Raw genomic sequence first — 21,418 nt, forward strand, 5'->3', positions numbered from 1 at the left:
ATGCAATCCCTGCTGCCCAGCCAAGTACCACACAACCATGAGAAGAGAAAGAAGAAATAGAGACACCTGACGTCACTCATAACAATTGAAATGTCATGCTCATCATGTATGTACGAAAAAGAACAATTGGGAAACCATGTCACAGTCACTCAAAATGAGCTGTGGCTGGCCTGGCACCTAAGCCTCACATTACTGTCTTTGGAGGCAGTTGTGGCACTGCGGAAGCCGAGAAATGAGCTATGTATGGTGCACTGTCTATATCTATAGAAAATTAAATAAATAACCTTTGAGGAAATAAAGTAACACCTCCTGTGCAAGATGGCAACACGGTATAGAAGATATTTAAATTCCAAGGGCAAGGGGCACAGTGGGTAGTCTGCACGTCAGCAGCCATCTTGGAATGTACAAATATAATCGAAAAGAAACTAAATAATATGTTTAATAGAAAGTCCCTTTTTAAATGTAATACCTACGTGTAGCAGGCGCATCACTTGATACGTGCCACACCTGTTTATGTATGTGTAGTTTTAAAATAATTCCATACTTATAGTTATTTATTACTTGACACACTGTGAACTGGGCAGAGGGGGGACATGAGCACTCTGCTAAGCAACAAAATGCCAGGCTTCCACTTCAAATCAAGCCAGGTCTGCCTCATTCTCCCTGATCTCACGTGGTGCAGAAGCAATAAATAACTACAGCCGCCCAGCTAAGGATAAGGACAGTGCAGCCACACGTGAGTGAATCCAGTGGCGCCTTGCCTTTTGTTATTTCATTTCAGGCAAGGAACTCTGCCACCACCAGGCACGCAGCCAATTGGCCCAGAGCAGCAGTGGCAGCTTTGTGTTTTCATGTGCAGTTGCCTGCCCCAAAGCGACCTTGAGTTCTCTGCCACTTCCCCGTGCTGGTGGGAAGTTTCTTCCCCTCGGACTCCTGTCTCCAGCACATCACAGTGACACTATCTGAGCAGTAGAGCAGCTGCCTGCTGTGAGTGTGACTCCACAGACTGGCACCAACTCGAGGCAGCAGGCATTTTTCCCTGCACTGACAGAGACTCTGAGTTAGTGAGTCAAAGACCTGCTGGAGAGAGATCGGAGTTTTATCTAGTGGCAGTTTTGAGTTGTTTCACCATAATGCAGCACATAGGGTTAATGTACCTGCTGTAAAGAACATGTTCCACGATATCACAGAAATGTATTTTATATAGACAGCTCGGTGGGTTACTGTTTTTGTCACAGAGATTCTTTTGTTACTTGATTCATCCGCACCTGCAAGTGAGCTGAGGGGAGGGGGCATTGTGCCTGGACATAACTTATGGGTGTAAAAGCTCCAGCTAGAGGGTTAATTGTGTGTCTAGCAGTTTTAGGCAACAATAAAAACATCAAAGTGAAATGATGATTAATGTTACTGCTGGACAGAGATGAGTTTTGTCTAGTAGCAGTTTTGACTCAACATAATGTAGCGTAGAGGGTTAAAATGCCTGCTGTACAGATCAGGTGTTTTGCAGCAGTTTCAAGAACTTTATTTCCTTGCTCAAATGGGTTTAATTTTTTATACGTATCTTTTTCCATGGACTTCACTGCCTGATTTTGCTCGCGAGAAAGGGGGTTATTACAACTTTGGAGGAGGTGTTAATCCGTCCCAAAAGTGACGGTAAAGTGACGGATATACCACCAGCCGTATTATGAGTTCCATAGGATATAATGGACTCGTAATACGGCTGGTGGTATATCCGCCACTTTACTGTCACTTTTGGGACAGATTAACACCTCCTCCAAAGTTGTAATAACCCTCAAAGTGTCTCTTGAAGTGTCACACATTTGGTCATTGTGTCACTGATAAGTATACTGAAACCATAAAGAAAATGTCACACATAAGCAATCGGAAACCTTGGCAGCTAGGCAGGCCCCATCAAGCGGCTCTCTTCCAGGTAAAAAGGGAGGCTGGCAGGCTGACGTGGCATCACGCCAGCAGCAGTAAGTTACCTAAACCAGGGGTAGAAGTGCTCATTCTAAAATCACTTCAACCGCTGGTTTAGGTAACTTGCAGTGTGATTAAGTGGCCAGCCCCCAGGGACAATCATGTGAGGCTTGGGTGGCTGCAGGGGATGGGGGGAGGGTGGGTTGGTGGGTGTTGGATTACAGTCCCTTTGCAGTTTGCACACAAACAATTATGTACACACACCAGTCCAGCCAACAGCACTCAACGTTTCACTATCTACTTGCAGGGCAGGCTGAGCCTGAGAGCAGGTTTCCACAGGCCTGAGGCTGGGCTGCGGGCCACTCACGACCACCAGCTGCCGGCGCTCACACAAGGGGAAGGGGAGTCGGTGACGCCGTAGCCGGTGGGGAGAATCAGAGTAGACATGACGATGGTCAGAGTAGTTAAAGTGTTGTGTCGTCATGACTGAGTGACACTGACAGTGAAGTCACGGCAGTGAGCAGCCCGGACACACCAGTCACACGCCACTACTCAGCCCTCACCGCCACTGGCCGAGCCCAGCGGCCACCGCTGAAGAGAGTGAAGAAGACTGGTGGTCAGGTCAATCACTGGCACTGCTGGGGTGGGGTCTCTCCCAACGTGCAGCACTGTCCGCACAAGAGAGAGGGAAGCGTGCACCATTGCGGCTTTTAACAGCGCAGAGGGGGCAAGACAATCATTTTTGACAGGGCCGTCTATTGGCAACACTTTCACACTACTAAATTGACAGCCATGAGCCCCAAACACGGTATGGTACACCACACACCGCCTGCACCTTAGCTAAGGTGCCAGCCAGCAGCATGTGCGCTTGAACTACAGTTCACACACATGCTGCTGGCTGCAGCAGCACATGTAGTGTGTGTAGCCAATGTGCTTGTGCCCCGGAGGCGAATGAGCGTGATTGACACGAAGCCTGCAGCATCATGATTGGACACACGCAGACACAAGTTGTGTCTGTGTGTGTCCAATCATGATGCTGCAAGCGTCATGGCAATCGTGCTTATTCGCTCAAGGGCACAGGCACAGCAATCACGTTACAGTGTTGAATCGGATCATGGGTGGCCATAGCTACCTAACTGTGAGTGACTGTAGCTGTGACGCAGCTGCCATCATTGCCAAAGATGACAACAAAGTTTCGATCTCATCCACTGGAGTGAAGTGCTTCTGACACTGTTGAGGCTGGCGCCGCCATAGGTTAAATTTTCCGCACAACAGGCTTATAAACCTCCCACAATTAGGCACCCGCATTTGGGTTTTTCTCCTGCACAAATTAGAAAAAATATTGCCCATTTATGCGGGAAATAGCCCAATCTGGCAACACAGCCTGGGTATCAGGGTGTCACATTCGGTGGCCAGCCAGCTTAGCCTAAACGTAGACAAGATTCTCACTGACCTTAGATCCTCCATCGCATTGTGGAACACCCTACCCCTCTCACTAATGGGGTGCCTAGTCATCTCTAAGATGGTGCTGCTTACAGATGCTTATACACACTTCAGAACTCGTTATGTCCACTCCTGGCGTGGGTGTTCAAACAACTGGACTGGTTTCCCTATTATGAGGGGGCAGAAGAAGCAGGGTAGCTCTATCAACCCTTAAGAAAAGGGGGTCTGGAGGCCCATGCCTCGACTTCTATTACACTTGCAGTATGTGGCACGCTAATTGGCTCCTGAGGACGGCTGGGAGAAGCGCTTTCTGGGGGGTAGGGTGGCGGAACGCCTGCCAGAACTCCTCATGGAGGGCACGAGATCTCACCAACAGTCCTGCAGAGAGTGCGAGTCACTGCTTATATCTGCCAAAGTTTCATTCAAAAAGGTTTGAAGAAGGTCCCCTTACACCGGGAACTGCCGTTATGGATAGTTAGACCTGTCCGCCAACTGATGGTGGATGTGTCCTTTCAGGACTGGATCGCGGGGGTGACTCTCTTGGTGACCTTTACCCCGAGGAAACATTCATATCATTTGAGGACGCTTGCACCACCTTCGCACTAAGACAGGGCCATTTCCTAAACCACCCTGGCCTGTCTGACATAGCTAGGGGCACATGACCCACGTTACCAGAGACGACACACATATTGGGGATCCTTTTATCCTGTGGGGCAGGTCGCCACTTAATTACCTTGCTGTACAAAGCCATGAGGAGGGACAGAGGTGGCAAAGCCCCATGATCTAAGAATGCCTGGGAGGGCGACATGGGAGATCACCTGGGGGATGTGGACAGGACATAAATCAATTCACTCACCCATTCGGTATCCTGCACTGCCTGATGCAGGTTAGTTCACTTCAATTTCCTACCCAGGACATACTTTACCCCCTGAGACTTCCATAGAATATCCGATGCTCGGTCCGACAGTTGCCCAAGGCGCAGGGACAACGCAGCATTGGCCTGAGAATGCTGGGAGGTTCATAGGTACTGGGAGCAGGTGGTGGCGACTCTGAATAGAATGGTGGGCATCCCTATTACTCTATCACCGTCCTGTTACCTCTTGGGGAACCATCAGGTGCCCAAAAAGGAAAAAGATGGCATATAAATTCCTGCAATTGGCACTAATGCTTGCTAGACACCGGATCTCCATCTCCTGGATGGGCACGAGAATACCAAACAAACAACGCTGACTGGGTGACATTAAAGAATGGGCACTAGCCGAAGAAATCCACATAAAATTGAGTGGAAGGGATGATAAGGTGGGCAAGGACCTTGGGGTCTGGAGGGAACTAAGCGACAGGCTCCTGAACCCAGATGACCCCTGACAGTTCTTCCTCAACAGACAGCATGTCAGACAAGGGGGAGGAGGAGGCGAGGAGGTGGCTAGGGGAAGGCTCATCACAGGGGAGCAACTAAACTAGAGGGTACCACACTAAAGGGAGTACCCACCCTTGTCAGGATAATGTGCAGGAATTACGTTTATCCCTAGTCATGCCTCTTTTCTTTTCAATGCTTTAATATTTTTATTGCTGAAACTCTATGCACTGCTGTGTATTTGTTAATGCAAAAAATTAAAAATAAAGGTGTTAAAAAAAAAAGAGTCTGATTGGACCCAAGATGTTTTTGTGAGTGTGCTGCACAATAGGGCCCCACAGCCACATCATATAGTACACCAAAATACTCACATCCAGAAAATAGACAGGGCCACTTAATTTTCCTTTGAGGATATTTTTTTTTAATTGGGCCTGAATAGGTTGAGGTACCAATGTTTTGCACTGAACTACTGTTCATTATATCAAGCTAAACACTTTCCATGTGACTTTAAATAAAGTAACACTGGACTCCATAGTCAAAACTGTATTGATGCAAAGTGCATTGGGACCGCTCACGACATAATGAAAAACTATGCTCAGTGCCTAATTGAAGTGTTATTTTGCAACCCTCACACCACTGAATGAGGGTGAATTTGATGCTTTCCTTGGAGTTAGTGACAATCTGGTACCCAAGAAGTTGCGCAGGGCTCTCCTGCACCAGCATTTATTTCAAATCAGCTATGCCAGTAGAGTACTGGTTTTGGTCTGAACCTTGGAGCTATACTATATTTCTTCTCAAACCACCAACGGATTTTGTAGTTGTAAGGGTACTGATGGTAGTCATTGCCAGAATCATTTTGGAGCGCATTGAGGCTCTCTGTTAGGCCTGACAGCCTTAGGGTGGTCATCCCCCACCTTTTCACCTGCGTCCCTCCATTTTTCTGACCCTGTTTTTGCTGGTTTTATGACTCTGCGCACTTTACCACTGCTGACCAGTGCTAAAGTGCATATGCTCTCTCCCCTAAACATAGTAATATTGGTTCCTACTCAATTGGCATATTTAATTTATCTAGAAGTACCTAGTAAAGTGCACTACATGTGCCCAGGACCTGTAAATTAAATGCTACTAGTGGGCCTGCAGCACTGATTGTGCCACTCACATAAGTAGCCCCTTAACTGTGTCTCAGGACTGCCATTGCAAGGCCTGTGTGTGCAGTTCCACTGCCACTTCGACTTGGCATTTAAAACTACTTACTAAGCCTTAAACTCCCCTTTTTCTACATATGTCACCCTTAAAGTAGACCCTAGGTAACCCATAGGGCAGGGTGCTATATAGGTAAAAGGCAGGACATGTACTTTGTGTTTTACACATCCTGGTAGTGAAAAACTCCTAAAGTCATTTTCCACTGCTGTGAGGCCTTCTCTCTTAGACTAGCATCTGGACTACCCTCATATACTCCAGAGTGGTAGATTCTAATCTAGGAGTAGCCCTGTCATGTTTAGTATTGCCAGAATTGTAATAGAAAATCCTGCTTCTTTTTGAAGTTGGATTTAATATTACTATTTTAGAAATGCCTCTTTTAAAAAGTAGACATTTCTCTGCCATCTGTGCCTTACAGCTTGTCTCCAATCCCAGCTAGTCTGTGCTGGTTGACAGCTCCCCTTGTGCATTCCACCCAGGCAGCCATAAACACAGGACACTCAGTCACATCTGCATTCATCTGCATACTGAATGGGTCTCACTGGGCAGAAAGGGTGGAGGGGCTCTCTCTTACATTTCAAAGGCCAATGGCCTGCCCTCACACGAAGGAATGATAACCCCTACAGGGATCCTGGCAGACAGGACTGGGCTTAAAGAGGAATTTGTGCACTTCAAAACCACTCTTTGAAGTTTCCTCTACTTCAAAGGCATTTTAAGGTATATAAACTGAGTCTCTGACCCCACCAAATAAGACAATTCTGGATCTGCCTGGCTGCCCAAAGGACTCATCCTACTGCTTTGCTGAGAAGGACTGCCGCCCTGCTGGCCTCCGACTTTGCTCGAAGGACTCTTGCTTCCCCAAAAGTGCTCTCCAAGGGTTTGGATGGAGCTTGCCTCCTGTTTTGAAGTCTCAGGGACAGCAAAGACTTCATCTACCAGCTTTTAGCTAGTTTTCCGACTTCAGCGACGCCAGGAACAACCTCAGCTATGCCAGCACCGATGCCGCAGCCTGCCCCCACTCCGTGGACATCCCTGCACACAATGACCATGGCCTGCAATCCAAGCCTGAGGTTGCCGCGATGCCTCTGACGTCACGGAGTGTGATCGCGACACTGCAAAGTCGACTTATCACATCTTGACCGACTGGATTCATCAACCCCGCCGGTTCACCAGGTACAGACACCTCGCCACTGATACCGCACCTGCTCTCCCTGCAACCGGACAAACCCAACGCCTCACCTCCCTTGCCTCGCAGAACAGAACCAACACCTCACGTCCCAGAACGCCATAAGAGACTGACACCGCACTGGCTCCAACGACGCTTCAGCTCCACGACTCAGTGAGACGCCTTTGTTTCTTCGATTTCAAAGGTACTGTACCGGGGGTCCGTGTGACTCCGTGACCGGCGCCTGTGGCGTCGGATTATTGGAAACGACTCTGACCTTATTTTATTCACATAAATATCATCTATTTTTCTAAACCTGTGTGCTGTATTTTTGTTGTGTTTTCACTGTGTTACTGTTTGAGTTTGTAGGAAGCTAACCTGGTGTGTGGTGGGTACCTAAGGCACTTACACCGTATACCAGGTCCAGGTATCCCCTATTAGTGTAGTATAGCCAGTGTCTAGAAGCCAGGCTCTCTAGAGTGAGCTGTGGATGAGCAGCCAAGGCTTATCTAGGAGACATGCAAAGCTCATGCAATACCACTGTAGTCACACAGCACTTACACACATGAAAGAAAACACTCAGGGTTACGAAAATAAAGGTTCTTTATTACAGTTACACAGCACCAAAACACTAGATAGGCAATACTCCAATAGGAGGTAAGTAAACACACCAAATATGTACACTAGTAATCAGAAAGAGGCATAAATAGTGGAAGAAAACAGTGCAAAAGTAAATAAACAATAGTGACTCTGGGGGAGCCCAAATCATATACTAAAAAAATGGAATGCGAAGGCCTGACCACTACCTAGGTAAGTGAGATGTGCAGAGGAGGAACTAGGAAACCCCAGAGGTACGTACCACAGTGCCCCCCAGCAACCACGAAGAAAGGAGTAAGTTACTAGATTTTCCCCAAACCACCAATAAAGACGAAAATGAAGATAATGCAACACCCCAACAAGACTGCAAGAAACTAGCAGTGGATTCCTGAAGAGGAAGACTTGTGGAAGAAGGGGACCAAGTCCAGAAGTCACAGAAGTGTCCGGTGGGGGCAGGGGCCATTACTCACCCATCTGTGGTTGCAGGAGTTGGTCGACGGTAGGACGAAGACAGTCAGCAATGCAGCCCTGGAGTCGGTAAAGTTCCTGGAGGATGCAGTCGACGTCCCACGCCAGATGGAAGATTGCAGTTGGTTAGTGGCGTGGAAAAGCAACCCACAAGCCTTCGCAAAGGCAGAAGTCATGATGAAGCAAAGGTGGGGCTGCCGGGGACCAGCAAGGTCTAGGAGGACTCAACCCACGGGGTGGGGGAGGGGAGTCCTGGGGGGATTCTCAGCAAGGCAGAGATTCCACAGAAGAAAAGGCAGCCCCCACAGGAGACCCATTGGAAGAGGAACCAGGAGTCGCAGAGGAGCCCATGCAGCACAACTGAAAAAGGGTCCCACGCCGCAGGAGAAGCACACAGAGGGCTGTGCGTCGCAGGGAAGAGTGCTGGGGGCTGGGGCTACATGAAGCCTGAAGATCCCTTGGAGGAGATGCCAACAAGCCTTGGTAACTGCAAGAGATGGTACTGTCTGGGTCTGGGGGTCCCTGAACCGGTGTTGAATGTTTTATGCACGGAGGGCACCAAATGTGCCATTCAAAGCATACCAATGGCTTGGGGTGGCTACTCCTCCCACGCTATGTAAAACTTATTTCCAAAGGGAAAGGGTGTTACTCCCCTTTCCCAAAGGAAATCTATGTTCTGCCTTCCTGGGCTTGAGCAGATCAAGCAGATGGAGGACAGAAAACTGTCTGAGGGGTGGCAGCAGCGTGGGCTGCCCGGAAAACCCTAGAATGCTGGTAGGAGCAATGCTGGGGGTCCTCTAAGGAGCCCCCAGGGTCCATGGAATCATACATCCAATACTGGCAACAGTATTGGGGTATGATTCTTACATGTTTGATACCAAACATCCCTAGGTTCGGAGTTACCATTATGTAGCTGGACACATGGACCTATATCCAGTACATGCGTAAAATGGCGTCCCGACACTCACAAAGTCCAGGGAAATGGAACTAGAGTTCGTGGGGCACCTCTGCTAGTGCAGGGGTGCCCTCACACGCAGGTACTTGCACCATGCCCCCTGGGCTAGGAAGGCCTACCATATGGGTGACTTACAGTGATCTGGTACAGTGACCTGTAGTGAAAAGGTGCATGCACCTTTTCATGCAGACTGCTATGGCAGGCCTGCAGATACATTTTACATGGGCTCCCCATGGGTGGCAGAATACATGTTGCAGCCCATCGGGATCCCCTGGTACCCCAATGCTCTGGGTACCATACATTAGGGTCTTACAAGGGGGAACCAGCATTTCAAATGTGGGGTGCGTGTGGTTCAAGCAGCCAAATTTACAGGGAGAGAGCATAATCACTGAGGTCCTGGTTAGCAGGATCCCAGTGAACACAGTCAAACACTGACAACAGGCAGAAAATGGGGGTAACCATGCCAAAAAAAAGAGGGTACTTTCCTACAGCGTTACTGCACAAAACCTTTACACACTGCCTACTGAGTTAAGCCTGACTGCTCAGTGCCAAGCTACCAGAGGGTGGGCACAGGATAATTTGGATTGTGTTGTGACTTACACTGACTAGGATTGGGGTCCCTACTTGGACAAGGGGGTATACCTCTGCCAACTAGAGATCTAATTTCTAACATTGGGGATCAGCGGTGAGGATAGGACTTGTGTTTGTGCAGTGCCATACAATAGCTACGTGTACACTACCTACCCACATTTAAAGGTCAATTGGATTTGTTTTCGTGTGCCTGCAATTTCCCTGCTTGGCATTCTTTAATCAATCCTATACATCATGTCGCTGGCTGAGTCCACAAGTGGACATGGAGAGTTTGACCTGACTAAGCCAGCGGATTACACATTCCCCCAGCTGAAGGGCTTTTGCAAAGCTATGGGGGTACCTGCCCCTGGAGCTTCCAAGAAGGGAGAATTTCAAAAGGCGCTGAGGGCCTGGTGTGAGTACGGCACACAAGAGAATGATGAGTTGGGGGAGCAAGAGAATGGTTCTCCCGAGGAGCTGCCAACAGCAGTAGGGGATGACACCCCTGGATATGTTCCTCTTGCGAGACCAGGAAGCAGTGTATCCAGTGATGGCTCGACCGCAGATGAAAGGAGGGAGGAGAGAGAATTTCAGCTCCAGTTGGCAAGATTAAAAATATAGACAGAGGAGAGCTGAGGCTGAAAGAGCCTTAGCTGAGAAGAAACTTATCTTGGCCCATGAACTCCAGTCTAAAAGAGCAGGAGCTCAAGTCTAGGCAGTCTGAGTCCAGCAGTGATGGTAGCAGCATACATACAGGACCTGCTGCAGACAAGAAGGTTCGTATACTCAAGGATTTGGTGCCCAGTTATGTGGTGGGAGATAACATTGACAAGTGGTTTTCTGCTTATGAAGTTGAACTGAGGGCAGATGGGGTTCCTGAAGAGCACTGGTGGGCGGGTATGCGGAAACACGTTCCTACACTTGGGAGGGACATACTTTTGACATTAGAGGTTGGGGACCAGACCAAGTACACCCCCATGAAAACCATTTTGATTGCCAAATTTGTACTGACCTCTGAGAAATACCGCCAAAGATTCAGGGACAGTCACAAGCTCCCCAACCAAACCTGGGTAGACTTTATTGATTTTTCCAGTAAGGTACCGAATGGCTGGGCGCGGGGCAGCAAAGTCAGTGATTATATTGGGTTGTACAATTTAATCCTGAGAGAGCATATGCTCAGTATTTGTTTTACAGAGTTGCGCCAGCACCTAAATGACAGTAAGCTGACTGATCCCAGGAAGCGTGCTGGGGGGGCGGACCTCTGGGCTAATACCAGAGTGTCCAAAAAGGTATCTGGGTGGGACACCCACAAAGGTGGTCAAGGTTTCCCAACAGAAGAACCAGAGGGGGTAGAAAACTTAAAAATAATGAGTTTGCTAAAGGCCCCCAAAATAATTCCCAAGGGAAAAGTGGTAACCAGTCCCAGTCTAATCCTAACAAGAAAGAGATCTTTGATCTTAACACAGGGAGGTTTGTACCCCAATGTGCAGAGTGCTCCACGTATGGTCACTCTAAGGGCAACTCCAAATGTCCAAAGAGGGCACAGCGCCGAACTGGTGGGCAGACACCTAGGCTGGCTAGTGTAGGTCTCGGGAGGAGGTAGTCCCAGATAGTTTTGGAGAACAGACAGAGGTAACTCTAGTGTCCCTGGGGGATGCAGATGATGCCAAAAGCCCACATGCCTGCCAATACTTCTAAGTATAGGTAGTGGATCACCTTTAGTGGGCAACGGGTGGAGGCTCTGCCAATCACAGGAGCCAGCATGACTACTGTCAAGGGTCAGCAGAGCAGGTCCTACGGACACATTCCACCAATTCATAGTCGCTGACAATTGCGATAGCCATCTACCGGAGGCTCTGGTTCTCTCTGAGTGGGGGCGGAGGGGGTCTCTGGTACTCTAGAAGTAGCTGTGAGTCCCGCCATGCCTGTAGATTGTCTGTTAGGCAATGACCTAAAGCACACTGCCTGGAGGAAGGTATAGCTCATGTCTAACTTGGAGGTGATGGGATTGACCGAGTGGGTCTGTATGACCATACGGTCCATGGCTGCCCGGGAGGAAAGACAAGGGCGTCTGGAGCCTGGAAGACTGACCCAGACAGCTGCCAAGGAGAGGGGCAAGGGGCGGGGGAAACCTGTTCCAGAAGTTTCCGGAGTGGAGGTTGACGGGGTCCCTCAGGGGAGGACACTGCCACCCTGGGTGACCTACCTGAGCTTGCAGGATGGCAAGTTGAGGGTGGGCCCACCAGGGAGGAATTCTGCAAAGCGCAGAAAGACTGTCCCACTCTTGAGGGCTTGAGGCAACATGCCTCAGCTCATGCAGCATGTGAAGCCTCTGGGGATCACCTAATTTACTAGGAGAATGATCTCCTATTTAGTGAGCCTAAGGCTCCAGGTACTGGGGCAGCACATGTGCTGGTGGTCCTCCAGTGTTACCGGGCCTTCCTACTGGGTTTGGCTCATGACATACCCCTGGCAGGACATTTAGGGCAAGACAAGACCTTTGCTAGGCTTGTTACCCACTTTCATTGGCCCCGAATGAGGACAACCTCAGATACAATCTGCGGGTCCTGTCTCCCACCTGGCATGCCACTGGGAAGTAAGAGGAAAAGCTGAAGGCACCCTGATCCCACCTCCCGTCAGTGACACCCCCTTTGAAAGGGTGGACTTCGACATCATTGGTCCAATGGACCCCAAGACAGCCCTAGGCAACAGTTTCACTCTGGTCTTGGTGGGCCATGCCACATGCTGCCCAGAGGCAATCCCTCTGAGGACAGTGACTGCACCGATAATGACCAGAACCTTGATGGAGATCTTTACCCCCGCGGGGTTCCCCAAAGAGATGGTGTCTGACAGAGTCACTAACTTCATGTTTGCGTACAACAAGACCTTGAAGGGCATGATCGCAGGCCTACCTGAGGTCAAGAGGCATAAACGGGACGTCCTCTTGCCATGCCTTCTCTTTGCTTACGGAGAGCTGCTCAGAAGGGGATAGGGTTTAGTCCCTTTGAGCTTCTCTATGGCTACCCTGTTAGGGGGGCACTAAGCATTTTTAAGGAGGGGTGGGAGAAAGCTCCCAGGTCCCCCTCCCCAAGGATGTGGTCAGCTACATGTTGGCCCTCCACAACCAGGTGCACTGCTTCTGGAAACAGGACAAAAGTAACCTTCAGGCCAGTCAAAAGGTAATGAAACGCTGGTACGACCAGAAGGCCACTCTGGTGGAGTTTCAACCAGGAGACAAAGTATGGGTCATGGAACCAGCAGAGCCCAGAGCTCTCCAGGATTGCTGGACTTGCCCATATGAAATCAAGGAGCGTAAGGGGGAGGCCATTTACTTGGTGGACCTCCAGACCCCTAGGAACCCTCTAAGGGTGCCCCATGTAGAAAGACTGAAACTTCACTGTGAGAGGTCTGAAAACAAAAAATCCTAAAGGCCTGTAAATTAAATGCTACTATTGGGCCTGCAGCACTGATTGTGCCACCCACATAAGTAGCCCCTTAACCATGTCTCAGGCCTGCCATTGTAAGTCCTGTGTGGGCAGTTTCACTGCCACTTCGACTTGGCATTTACATCTACTTGCCAAGCCTTAAACTCCCCTTTTACTACGTATATGTCACCCCTAAGGTGGGCCCTACATAACCCATAGGGCAGGGTGCTATGTAAGTAAAAGGTAGGACATGCACTATGTGTTTTACATGTCCTGGTAGTGAAAAACTCCTAAAGTTGTTTTCCACTGCTGTGAGGCCTGCTCCTCTCATAGACTGGCATTAGGACTACCCTCATATACCTTTGAGTGGTAGATTCTGATCTGAAAGAAGTGGGCCTGTCATGTTTAGTATTGCCAGAATGGTAATAGAAAATCCTGCTTGCTGGTGAAGTTAAATTTAATATTACTATTTTAGAAATGCCACTTAGAAAGTAGGCATTTGTCTGCACTTACTGCCATCTGTGCCTTGCAGCCTGTCTCCAGTCCACGTCTGGTCTGCGCTGGTTGACAGCTCCCCTTGTGCATTCCACCCAGACAGCCATAAACACAGGACACTCAGTCACATATGCATTCATTTGCATACTGAATGGGTCTCCCTGGGCAGGAAGGGTGGAGGGGCCCTCTCCTACATTTCAAAGGCCAGTGGCCTGCCCTCACACAAAGAACTGATAACCCCTACAGGGATAGTGGCAGACAGGACTGGACTGAAAGGGGATCTTGTGCACTTCAAAACCACTCTTTGAAGTTTCCCCCACTCCAAAGGCATTTTTGGGTATAAAACTTGGTTTCTGACCCCACCAAAGCAGACACCTCTGGATCTACACCTGCACTCTGTCAGAGGAGCTGCCTGGCTGCCCAAAGGACTCATCTGGACTGCTTTGCTGAGAAGCACATCTGCCCTGATTGTTGCTCTCCTGCCCTGCTGGCATCTGACTTTGCTGGAAGGGCTCTGCCTTTCCCACAAGTGCTCTCCAATGGCTTGGATTGACCTTGCCTCCTGTTCTGAGGTCTCAAGGACAGCAAAGACTTCATCTAATAGCTTTTAGCTACTTTTCTGAGTTCGGCGATGCCAGGAATGACTTCAGCGACGGCAGCACCGATGCCACAGCCTGCTCCTGCTCTGTGGACATCGCTGCACGCAACGACTGTGGCCTGCAACGCAAGTCCGACGTTGCCGCGACGCCTGACGTCGGGTGACACGGAACTGATGACTCGCCACCAACGCAGCACCAGTTCCCCTTGCAACTGGACGGACCCGACGCCTCACCTCCCCTGCCTTGCAGAATGGAACCAACGCCTCACCTCCCCGGACGCCGTAAGGGACTGACGCCGCACCGGCTCCAGCGACGCTTCATCTCCACGACTCCATGCAACGTCTTTGTTTCTTCGTTTTCAAAGGTACTGTACTTGGGGATCCGTGTGACTCCGTGACCGGCGCCTGTGGCATCGGATTATTGGAAACGACTCCATCAGCGACGGTGTGTAAGCCCCAGTTGGAGCTACTGAGTTTCTAAGCGCTTTAGTGGGATTTCAATCTTACAAATTCATAACTTTACGTGTACGTTCTGACCTTATTTTATTTAGAAACATATTAGATATTTTTCTAAACCTGTATGGTATATTTTTGCAGTGCTTTCAATGTGTTACAGTATGAGTTATGGCACAAATACTTTACACATTACCTTCTAAGTTAAGCCTGACTGCTCAGTGCCAAGCTACCAGAGAGTGGGCACAGAATAATTTGGATTGTATTGTGACTTACCCTGACTAGAATTGTGGTCCCTACTTGGACAAGGGTGAATACCTCTGCCAACTAAAGACCCAATTTCTAACACACTCCATGTGAAAATTCAAAAGCGGAGTGGAGAAGAACCCCGTCAAACCAAATATGTCATGGGTAATGAAGGAACACTTTGATAGCTGACATGAAGTTCCATTTTTGGTTACAACAATAAGAAGAGAGCTGTTTCAGCACACAGTCCACTATGCCCAGCTAATTTTGCTGAGTATCTAGGAGTATGTTCCATTCAGTGATGTCAAATGCTGCAGGGAGGTCCAGCAGGCTGAGGAGACTAGACTAGACTCACCTCTGTCCAAAATCCTCCACTACATAAGTGTAGTTTATGAGCCGAAGCCCACCCTAATCCCACTAGGTTATTCTCCAAGATGTGTTTTTTCTGTTGCTCTGCTACACAGCTCTTTAATAATTTGGCCAAGAAGTCTAGGATGGTGATGACCTACAGTAATTAATATCTACTGTCCCACTCACATGGTTTTATAGAAATCATTACATTACTGTTTTTACAGAGTCTGGATTTAAGCCCTGCTCAAGGGAAGCATTAATAATGTTGAGCCGTGATTCACTGATCCTTGGGGTGATGTTTTGCAAGGACCTGGTCATCTATTTAATTAAGAATGAGGCTCTGTGTGTACAAGGTTCAAGGTTTGTGAATTGTTTGAGCGCTGGCCACCTGACACCTAAATTTCCCTTGATTTCAGTGATCGCTGTCCTAATTTGTTTTGACTCAATGTTACGTCCGAGATCTTTTGTGTGAACATTTTTGCCAGTTTGTTGCAGCTAACAGTAAAACATGAAATATTGTCTGTCCCCTCCAACACGCAGTACCTCTGATCAATTAGCCCTAGCATCTAGAGTTTCATAGGGTGCACCCCTTCGGGCCTGGCATAATGGTTGCGATTCAAATGATATACTGAATCTGTTGGGGCACTGGTAATTGCCAATCATGAATTGCATAATAAACTTCAAAACATGACTATATTGACAATCTTCCAGCAAACACCACACTTCCTTCTGAAGCAAATGTTACTCACTTGCATAGTTCATCCTCTGTCTACTAGTGCATTTTGAGTATATACTCCCCGCTATTTCACCAACTACCACTGTTCATGGTGGCCATTTATAGCAACCCTCCATTTAATAATTGTATGATTGATAATCTAAAATGCACTATTAAGAGACATGTATAAAATATAATCTCAAAAACACCCCCGAGTCTACTAACCGCACTACCTCCCATAAATCGCTTGGAGCAATTAAACAACACTTTGTGTTAGACTTCACCAGCTGTCACTGTTCACAGCTGCCTTTTATGACATCTCCTGTTTCGTAAGTTCAGCAGCCACAACTGACCAAGGTTCATGCTGAGCACAAAATCCTGCCCTGCCACTGGTGGCAACCATGGTTTTATAAGTGTGCCTGGGTGCACATAATGACATCACTGGAATTCACTATGTGAGCATTGGGACTGGGTGGTGCACACAGGCTAATGTGTGGGTGATGGAGGTGCAAGTGTGAGAAGTTCTATATAAGTGGAAGATGTAATCGGGTGAGACATATGGGTGATAAAACTGAGGTTGCTACCACTCTGTGTGGTACAGAGATTTCTCTGTGTGGTAGCGGACTAGTACATCTGGGATTAATGAGGTGGCAGGAGTTGAAGTTACTGCATTGTGATTGGACGGTGCACACTGGGACTAAGCGTGCTTTCTTTGACTGTAAAGAACACATCACAGTTCTGTGTGTGAGTGCTGTGAAAAAGTGAAGCAAGGTGGCTCATTCTATAGGTACTGCAATGGTGTGGTACACATTAGGGTTTTGAGGGTGTTCTATACGAATTATACAATTAAGTGATATAAATGGGCGATGCACGTGTGGGTCCTTCTACACTCAGATGGTGTGATCAAATGACAATGTAAGTGTGTGCAGAGCGGTTTTATATGTAGGTATTAACTGGACGGTGCACAAAGAGGTTCTTTTGGGTGGATGCTGTAACAAGCTGGTATGCTTGGTTGTTTCAGTGTGGATGACTGCTGACTGGGTGGCCTATATGGGAGTTCAATGTCTAGGTGCTGGCACTGGGCGGTGCACAAGAGCAGTGGGTTTTGAAGATGGTGATGCACGTGGTTTAAAACTTTGGGCACAATTGGGTTTCAGTGTATGCTTGCTCTGACTGCTGCACTGGGATTGTATGTGTGTTTCATTAGACTGGAGGTGGCACATGGGGATCTAAGGGATGATGCTGTGCCTGGGTAAGCAGGTTGGGTTTCTGTTAACAAGTGCTATGACTGGGTTTCATGCATGGGGTTATATTTGTATGCTATAATTAGGCAGTGTTTGTGAATGTTCTATATGTGAGTAATACGGACGGGGCCGTGCATGTTTGGGAAATGTGTATTTGTGACCACTGTGAGAGGTGCAGGGAATGGCTATGTGAGTGGAGCAGGGTTGTGTTATCTGACACTGTCAAAACAAATTGCTTACTATTTCTGGCTTCTGAGCATCGTTGAAAGTATCGAACCTTAACAGCACTTTGACGAGAAAGATGTCATATCTAGTAAAGTTTGGAGCTCTTCTGAAGTTAGCAGATCTCACGTGAAAATGAAATGTACTCCTTGGATGTTGACTGTAACAATAGAAGACCAATAAATTCATTACATGGCCAGTACATGCCAATATGACATCCTTGTCATTTGACTGGCAGAAGGACCAGACTTTCTGGGGATGGCTCAGCCAGGAACACATTTTATTTCAGTTAAGTCTCTTATTTGCCTAGTCTATGGCAGTCTGTAGTCAACATTCTATTTAAAGGGTTTTGCTCTGGTGCAGTTTTCTGATTAGCTTGCTGTTTTTTTTAGGTTGAGCGTAAGCGGTCGACCTCTTGAATACTTTTAGTACACTTCTAATGGCTTAAAGCGATTTCATTTGTTGGTTGAAGTGTCCTTTAAAACTTCTTGCTCGCTAGTGGTCAGTTCTGTGTTTTTCTCCCTCCTTTTTCTGTTTCAGAGCAGTGACCAACTACTGCATTATTCCACTTTGGTTTCTTTATCTGTTGCTGTGACAGACTACTTTTGTCATTTCCGTGTTGCTCACTTTTCACTGTGGGTGTTTCAGGCTGGTAACTGCCTGCGTTTTATTGCAGCATTCCGTTCCTCCCACCTCCTCTCATATCGCTAAAATATGTTTTGGCTTTACTCCAGTGCTGTCCTCATTTCCCTCTGGCTGCTAAAATAAGCTTATTTTACAAAAGAAGCACCTGGTGCCTAAACATTTAGCTCACTGCTCATGAAAGCCACAATATGCCCTTTCTGGTAGAATGCAGCTAAACCTAGAAGCAATGATGTGAAACTTGCAGAGCCTTGCATCTGGAGTCTCTCCCTCCAGGCCCCCTCCCTGCCAGCCCTCAGAGACATCCACACACAGGGCATTGCTTATCTCCTTTATTGGGGCCCTAAATCTTCTCAGGCTGCTCTGCTATTGTTAACTTCATTAGAGCTATTTTGAAATGTGAGGCAAAAATGCTTCTAAGACTTTTCATTCTGTAACATAAAAAGAACAATACTTTCCAGGCTTATTTTCCAATTTCTGTTCAGACGTTTACACAAGTTTCTCATCTCTCCTCTACAAGCCCCTTACACCGCCAGGGCGTCACTTTTTTCCCCAAGGAAAAGTGATGCACCAGTGGCGCAGGGGGCATGTGAATAAGCCCCACGGCCTCTACTAACATCGAATCACCTGGTAGTCCTGGTGTAGTTTATGGTTTGCATAACTAAATAAAATCCCAGTAGAAATGTCTCTGCATTTCATCTTTCTGAGACTGATGAAATGAGTATGGTTGAGCTGAACAGCAACAACACTTTTTAACAGCGATAGTCACACGACACTAACATTTAGTAATCCATAAAAGACTGTTTTATTATTGTGCACTTCTTGAAGCTGCATTACACAAGTTTTCTTTAGTACATGGAAAACATATCACAACTCTCAGATAGCATACTTGCTGTTCCATGGCTCCACCCCCATCTGCTGCTACTTCCAGCCAGTAATATGTCTGGTGTGTTATTCTGCACTATGCAGACGTTCCTACGGATATCTCACTCACCACAAATAGAGCCTGGGCTAGGATATATGTGACTAGATGCCAACACTTCACTCAGCTGCCAGCTGAGTCACAACGATGTTTGCTATTATTCTCCGTTCAGGTCATCGGTGTGTTGTGCAAACAGCTTTGTAATAAGTTCTTTAAGTGTGATGTCAGTGCAAGCTACGGGCTTCCTCGGGGGAATGACCTTGACCATACATACTCTTTAATTCTATAGTGTACTGTACTTTCCATTTTTGTCAGGTACTCACAAGGCTCCACTTCACTGATAGTGGAATGTTTCAAGATAAAATGCCATGTGGAGTCATTGCAATACAATGAGTCACATTCAAACTTCACTTGTATTTCAGATGATCAGACAGTGTCAACTTTTCCAAAGTCTCTGAGTAATGTGTCTGTATTGCAGGCTGCAGATAGAGGAAGAAGGTAAATGGAAGTGCTTCAGTTATATGCAGGGCCACTGAAATTATGTGGCAGGAAAAGACGAAATTATGACCAATTTATGTAGCAAGAAAAGTCCAGTTATGCATTTACCACGCCAATAGCTCTAACTCTAACAAATGCGAGACCTATTACATTGCAAATCCTTGTTTTTTGATTGCTTGCTGGCATTTTATTTGACCGCCTCTTTGGACTCTCTTGATATTTTTAGGGTCACTCACTAGACTTGCTCACACGTTTGGGAGTAACTCACTCAAGATTTGGTCACTTGGCGATTCCATACTAACGCCTCAATACCATAGCTGTCAACCCACACACATTTGGTTGGTGTCGCCCACCTCTGTTCATGCACCTGACAAAATGCATTCATAGATTCTGTGGAATTACCTGCTTTTGCAACCTATATCACCCTCCAAAAAGTGTTCATTCCCCATTGACCTTAATGGGACAGCCCTCTGAAACTCCCGACTTCATCCACATTTTTTAGGTGAAAGGCTGACAGACGTAATAGATTATGCAGAAGTGCCCCGGATTTTCCAAAGGGAAATAAGGTAACCCTACATTTACAACTGCAGGGCTGTGGGAGCACAAGATGTTTTTTAGAGGTTGGAAGAGAAGGTTTAGCGGACTTAAAGGGTGGTCAAAACTGTTAACATATCTCGTACATTAATTCCAGAGTGCTGGCTTTCCCATTATAATTCTCGCCAACTGTCAGATAAGGCTGTGCAGCCCTTTTTTAAACCCGCGTGGGTCTGTCTCAAACACTTTCGATTAGACTGATCTGGTCAGAGGGACCAGGTACTTTAAAGTCCTACTGCGTTAGGATGCGGGTCAATATTTTTTCATGCCAGAGGTAAAAACTGCTTCGGCGCGGTGAACGATCAAATCTAGTTGACGAAAACATTATTAAAAGACAAACGGGGTTTGAAATAAGAAATTACAAAACCCATAAATATCATGCCTCCTTACAGTTTTCCCAGCACACACTATCAGTAAACTGAACTCTTTATGCTCAAATGGAAGTTGCAGCACAGGGCGAGAACCGTGTCGTGCAGTAATGCTATTGCTCAGCCCCCGAGGGTGAACTTGTCGGCATCAATATTTAAGTGTGACAGATTCTGAGACTTTGCCTCTGCGCTTAGAGTGACGGCCGGTAAAAGGTATGTCAAGGGTGCTGATTTTGCGTCTGAAAGGGACAGACGTGTACTTTGCGGGGTGAGTTCAGGCCCCGAAACGTCCTGGTGTAAAGATCCGTAATCAGGGGCAGATTGGAACGTTCCCTAGCTCCGCTGCTCGCGCTTCCCGCCACGCGCATGCGCTCCTGGTGTTTACCTATCAGCTGCTGGGCTTGGACTCTGCGTAGTGGTGGTTTCTTCTGCGGAGCCGTTCGCGCTGTAGCGCAGCATGTCTTCCCGCCATCGGACCACCTTCACGGCAGAAGCGAAACCTTGGCCAATCGTAGCACGAGTCGCCTTCTCTTCTAAGTAATTGGCGCCTTCTTGCGTTGCTGAGTACACCAGCAACCAATGAGAAACTGTCGATTGTACATGCACGTTCTAGAAAGGGTTACAGCGTGGCGCGAGAAGCATGGCAGCGACCTCTCTAGAAAGGGGCACGGGTGACAAGGAGGTCAGAGGTGGGTGAAGGGGCGGGGGAGCGCGTTGGGAGGAGGATTACAGGAGATGGGAGCCTGTTTGCACGTGTGCGACTTTGACAGCAACGACTGTCGTGGATAAATGCATTCGAAATCGTCTGAAGTAGTGAAAAAAAGTCAAAGCACCAGTTCTATGATGTAGTCACCAAGAGCTCCTTTTAGCACAACAATGTCCTCCTGTTTATCAATTAATTTTGAGAGTCACCTTTCTGTCACCGCTTTGATGCGCAGACATCTATTTTTGTTCTACAGGTCACCGATCATAT

At 47.6% G+C, this 21,418-nt stretch overlaps 1 protein-coding gene across 2 annotated transcripts in view; it reads right to left on the minus strand.

Moving 5' to 3' along the window:
- STRA8 (stimulated by retinoic acid 8) overlaps positions 1-21,090 on the minus strand; it is a 98,809-nt gene extending 77,719 nt beyond the window's left edge. For both annotated transcript variants that reach the window (XM_069230045.1, XM_069230043.1), the window contains exon 1: positions 20,831-21,090. The gene's annotated coding sequence lies outside the window, so the exon portion shown is untranslated. The remainder of the gene's footprint in view (positions 1-20,830) is intronic.
- Positions 21,091-21,418: the final 328 nt, after the last annotated feature.

This window comes from Pleurodeles waltl, chromosome 4_1 (assembly GCF_031143425.1).
Source record: "Pleurodeles waltl isolate 20211129_DDA chromosome 4_1, aPleWal1.hap1.20221129, whole genome shotgun sequence".
In the NCBI taxonomy this organism is placed as follows: domain Eukaryota; kingdom Metazoa; phylum Chordata; class Amphibia; order Caudata; family Salamandridae; genus Pleurodeles; species Pleurodeles waltl.